Here is a 6,007-nt window from a genome sequence, read left to right as displayed (position 1 = left end):
CTTATAAAACACAAACAAAAAAAAAAGGTTGTTTTCATGATTTTACTGTTTATTAACTTAAATTTTGTAATAGCTACAAAACATTCAGGTTATTTTTTAGACTTTTTCAAAGTATTACCATCATTTCATTACTTTATCACCAACTTGGTGCCCATAACATTACTTATTATTCAGTAAAAGCTACCAGTATGTGAGATGGCTTTTTGACCACTTCTGCTGCCCAATCATCTTAAAATTAACAATATATAAAGGACACCAACAGCATGCATCATATATAACTGTTCTGTTTAATCTTTCTTAGTTTATGAACAATGATTGGTATTTTGAATTAGATCATACAAAGCTGTTGGCTGATTCCACATACTTAAAATAAAAAACTGTAATCAAAATGTCATATAAAGAGTATATAATTAATCTGATCCCACTGATGTGTGTTTCTACAGGCTGCACTCTGGTGAACCATGGAAAAGTACTGAGTTTCACAGCACATAAAGGAGGGTCAGTATTGCTGCCCTGCTCCTGCACTGACCTACACACCAAACCTGAGACATTCAGCTGGAAGAAAGAGAACAGACACACAAAAAGAACGGAAGAGATATCCAGCGAGAGTGGTCAGTACAGAAACAGAGTTCAGCTGGTTAATGGTCACTCTCCAGGAAATCTCTCTCTACTCATATCACACCTGACTGAAGAGGATGGAGGAGTGTACACCTGTGCTGTTAAAGGTTCACATATAAACATCAAACTCACTTTACGAGGTAAGACACTGAGGTAATTTTACTGTGCTCATTAATATTGAGAAATGCTGAAACAAAACATTTTGTTTTTTCTGCAAACTCTTTATGGATCATTCTACCAAACATGTTTAAAATCAGAGTTGAAGCAAAATGTCAGTCTTTTAAATTGGACTTAAGACTAAAATCCTTTAACTTTGAGTGAACCTAGACCTTGATTATGCTTATTTTATTAAAAAAATAAATAATTGACCACACACTTTATCACTAACCAAACAATCATAACACTACTAAAGATTTACCAAACTTTTCTGTACTGATTATTTCTGTAGTGATAATTTTAGCTAGAACGTCATTTTATGACTAGCAATCAGAACTATGAACAGTTGGACACATAAAATTATGGTATTTTTCATTAAGACACAAAAAAGTTCTTACTTGCAGAAAACATGTTCTGATCATTTACAGTAAAAGGTGTTTATGTTACTGTATATATACAGTAATCTGCCCATTGATGTTCTGTTACTGCACTGACCATGAAACCCTTCTATCTCTAGTTTTAGGCCCACCTAAAACTACAGCATCTACTGCAGTCGTCCACAGCCAAACCATAACCAGCACTTCAACTTCAAGCTACCCACAAGTGTCTGATTGTAAGCACAGCACACTGACAGCCGCTGAGCTCAATATGTTACTGCTTTATTTTATTTTTATTGTGGGATATTTTTTGTTTCTATCCATGTATTTAAAACAAAACAACACAAAACAAAACAAAAAAAAAAAAAACTTTTAACAATATGACCCAAAGATAGACTGTAAGTAACCTTCTCTTACTGATGTTTCTGCAGACTGCACTCTGATAAAAAATGAAAATGGATCCTTTATCAAAGCTCATACAGGAGGGTCAGTCCTGCTGCCCTGCTACTGTACTGACCTACACACCAAACCTGAGAGATTCAGCTGGAACAAACTTAACCCTACCAGAAACAGATGGGAAGTAATATCCAGTGAGAGTGGTCAGTACAGAGACAGAATTCAGCTGGTTAATGGTCACTCTCCAGGAAATCTCTCTCTACTCATATCACACCTGATTGAAGAGGATGGAGGAGTGTACAGGTGTGACATTAGAGCACATGAACACACAGACATCAGACTCTCTGTTGAAGGTAAAACACTGTTTAAATCTACATTTTTTAATTCCACATGTCTCAATTTTTTAACTTCTTGATCAACTTGATCACATGTTATGGTGGGTCGTACATTCCTGAGTCTAAGCTTTACTTTCTTTACCTTTTCTGTCTGTTTAACACACCAAAACAGAGAAACATATCAAGAATAGAGTTTTTTTACAGTTCTTTTATCATCAACATTTGTAAAAAAGAACTAGGGAATATTTGCATTCACTGTAACTGTATGATGACCAGTTCTTTAGTTGCATCTTTATTGGAAGTCTATTCCCCTTGTGTTTGAAGCTGTGATAGCATGCTAATTGTTAGTCAGTTAGCTCCCCAGTAATGCCTTATTTTGCAGTTACTTTTAAGCAGAACTACTTCATTGTTTCTGGGACAATAGTCATAATATTATAAAACTCTACAATGGTTTAAGGTTTAAAGGAATTTGGTGTGATATGTTGAAGTTATTAAGCTGGACGGGTCGTATTTCCCCTATAACTTATAAAACACAAACTAAAAAAAAAAGGTTGTTTTCATGATTTTACTGTTTATTAACTTTTTGTAATAGCTACAAAACATTCAGGTTATTTTTAGATTTTTTCAAAGTATTACCATCATTTCATTACTTTATCACCAACTTGGTGCCCATAAAATTACTTATTATTCAGTAACAGCTACCAGTATGTGAGATGGCTTTTTGACCACTTCTGCTGCCCAATCATCTTAAAATTAACAATATATAAAGGACACCAACAGCATGCATCATATATAACTGTTCTGTTTTATCTTTCTTAGTTTATGAACAATAATTGATATTTTGAATTTGATCATACAAAGCTGTTGGTTGATGCCACATACTTAAAATAAAAACTGTAATCAAAATGTCATATAAATAGTATATAATTAATCTGATCCCACTAATGTGTGTTTCTACAGGCTGCACTCTGGTGAAAAATGAAAAAGTACTGAGTATCACAGCACATAAAGGAGGGTCAGTACTGCTGCCCTGCTCCTGCACTGACCTACACACCAAACCTGAGACATTCAGCTGGAAGAAAGAGAACAGACACACAAAAAGAACGGAAGAGATATCCAGTGAGAGTGGTCAGTACAGAAACAGAGTTCAGCTGGTTAAGGGTCACTCTCCAGGAAATCTCTCTCTACTCATATCACACCTGACTGAAGAGGATGGAGGAGTTTACACCTGTGCTGTTAAAGGTTCACATATAAACATCAAACTCACTTTACAAGGTAAGACACTGCGGGGGGGAGGAGGGTTAATTTTACTGTGCTCATTAATGTTGAGAAATGCTGAAACAAAACATTTTGTTTTTTCTGTAAACTCTTTATGGATCATTCTACCAAACATGTTTAAAATCAGAGTTGAAGCAAAATGTCAGTCTTTTAAATTGAACTTAGACTAAAATCCTTTAACTTTGAGTGAACCCAGACCTTGATTATGTTAAAAAATAAATAATTGACCACACACTTTATCACTAACCAAACAATCATAACACTACTGAAAGATTTACCAAACTTTTCTGTACTGATTATTTCTGTAGTGATAATTTTAGCTAGAACTTCATTTCATGACTAGCAGTCACAACTATGAACAGTTGGACACATAAAATTATAGTATTTTTCATTAAGACACAAAAAAGTTCTTACTTGCAGAAAACATGTTTTGGTGCAATTACCTATTTCTACCAGAGGGGTCACCAAATCCCCAAATGCTACGTAAAGGCCAACTGAGCACCCAACAAACATCTACAGTGGACCATTAAATTTAAATGAAAGCTGTTCTGTTTTATTTTATTTTTTTTACTATAAAATGTTTTCACATAACTTTGTATCTACAGTGAGCTGCCTTCTGATATTGTGTTCCTGCACTGACTGTCAAACTCTTCTCTCTCTACAGAGGGTCCACCTAAAACTACAACATCTACTGCAGTCGTCAAAAGTCAAACCATTTCAAACACTTCAAATTCCTCTCGAACGGCTGATGCTAATAGCAGTACTCTGACATCCACTGACTTCAAGATGTCATTACTTTCTTGTATTTTTGTGGTAATTTTTTATGTCCTCTAAACATTCTTCAAAAAAGAGTTGTTTTTTTTTGTTTCCATTTGCGCACAATGGGAAAGGAGAAACACTGTGAAGTGTGAAAATCTGATGATCTATTGTGTGATATTGCTATTGTTTAAAAATATTTAAACATATTTTTGAATATGACAACACATTCTGTAAAGAGAGCACACTACTGCACTTTTTAATGCACAATTATTTTTTTATTTACTGATATTTACACATTGAGGAATTAAACACAAAATGTGGCCTGTGCAAAAGTCATGACACATATTTAATTTTTTATTCCTTAAACTAACAGAAAATGCTGTATTTAACTTTGTTCGGTGTAGATGTGTTCACTTTTTTCACTTTGAGAATCACAAAAACAAGATGAAACCATTGTATGCAATTGTATGTCTTATTAGCTCTGTTCATTGCTTTGCATCTCTGCAATACCTTCTTATACCTGTTGCTATTTGCACTTTTTTATCACTACTGTGATTTACAGCCTGTCCAAATATTCACACTTGTTCACACATTCATGTGCTTTTTCCAGTAAACACAGAATAAACAAAGAGTATTTCCCTCAACTCAGTGCATTTGTATTGCTGTTCCAGAAACATCAGGGAAGAAAATCATCAAGAATACTGACTGTCTCAAAAGGATACATGACTGATGTAAATCATTAAAATTACAATTGATGAGCCAAAACATGAAGCAAATAATGTTGATCATCAAGGAAAATGTTCAAGTTCTGGGATATATATTTGATAGTAAGCAACAGTCGGTTCTCAAAGTGAACGTGTTGAATGTGGGAGAAATGGGCAGACGTGAAGACCCAAGTGACTTTGAGAAGTGCCAAATCCTTATGGGCATCTCCAAAATGGCAAGGCTTTTGGGGTGGCTCTCTCGGTCAGCAGTGGCGAGCACCTTCTGACAGTTGTCCAAGGAGAGACAAAGCCTGAACCGCTGTAAAGATGTTGGGCACCCAAGGCTCATTAAAGCCAGGGCATAGCTCATACAGCTGGATTAAAAACTACAGATTCTGATAGATTACTCAGAAAAACAGACCTGCCAAACTGGTGAAGAAAATGCTTAACATAGGAAGGTATAACATCCTACTAGTTCAAGAAACAGTAGAACGCAACACTAATGTATGTAATACAATATGGAGTGGATAAAATAGGTTGAGAAATATCTTAAAAGTTAGGTAATCAAGAACAATTCAATGTAATATGGCACAGTTATGTTCCCTAACTAAAATTACTGAAGATTTAGCCTTAAGGGTACCATGCCAGTGACAGTTTAACCCCTTAACAAGGCATTTTTACTTCTATAACCTAAGAATAGCTCCATTAGTTTGCACTGACATCCCTGTAGTTACTGAATAATAAACCTTTGTATTAAATAAACCTGGAATGTTATACACACACACACACACACACATATACCCCCACTACCCTACTACACCCCTCCCACCCCACATACACACACTTAAAATCAGATAAAATGTGAAGCTCAGTGCTCAAGCTGTCTTATGGTATACCAGGTAGAATGGAGGACTAGAAGACAGCAGAGGAACGTATGGTATCACTCTCCTGAAAAACCTGCAGGACTGGAGAGTATGAAGGAAAAAGTAATAAATAAAACTTCAAGGTAACTAAACATAAAAGCAAGCATGTGAAGACATAAAATGAAAAGCTAAAGACATTCATCCCTGCTAGGAAAACCAGTGTATGCTGCTCTGCTGATCATCACATGATTATCACAGTAAATTGGGCTGTGTGTCCTGTGAAACAATGTACCACAGAAGAGCGTGGTGTGCTATTATGACTCAGAGAAAACAACATATTTGCGTGTGTTTTGATCAAGCTGCTGATGACTTCCGGTCTAGCTGATTTAAACACAGCTCCTGTGAGCTGCACGGACATTAGAGTGGGTTAGACTCCAGTGAAGAGCTGCTGAGAGAGCTGTGTACTCAGTGTGGTATACAGGGCTAGTGTAGTGCTGGGTGTGAAGCTGTCAGTGTGCTGT

At 35.8% G+C, this 6,007-nt stretch overlaps 1 long non-coding RNA gene across 1 annotated transcript; it reads left to right on the top strand.

The window, feature by feature from the left end:
• The first annotated feature begins 682 nt into the window (after positions 1 to 682).
• On the top strand, positions 683 to 1,686 carry LOC118803023. Its single transcript, XR_005006810.1, has 3 exons — positions 683 to 758; positions 1,292 to 1,387; positions 1,583 to 1,686. It is a non-coding gene; the product is annotated as an uncharacterized LOC118803023 (long non-coding RNA).
• Positions 1,687 to 6,007: the final 4,321 nt, after the last annotated feature.

Source organism: Colossoma macropomum, unplaced genomic scaffold (genome assembly GCF_904425465.1).
Source record: "Colossoma macropomum unplaced genomic scaffold, Colossoma_macropomum, whole genome shotgun sequence".
Taxonomy (NCBI): Eukaryota; Metazoa; Chordata; class Actinopteri; order Characiformes; family Serrasalmidae; genus Colossoma; species Colossoma macropomum.
The sequence above is the reverse complement of the archived record's forward strand: the minus strand, read 5'-3'. Positions and strand labels throughout refer to the sequence as shown.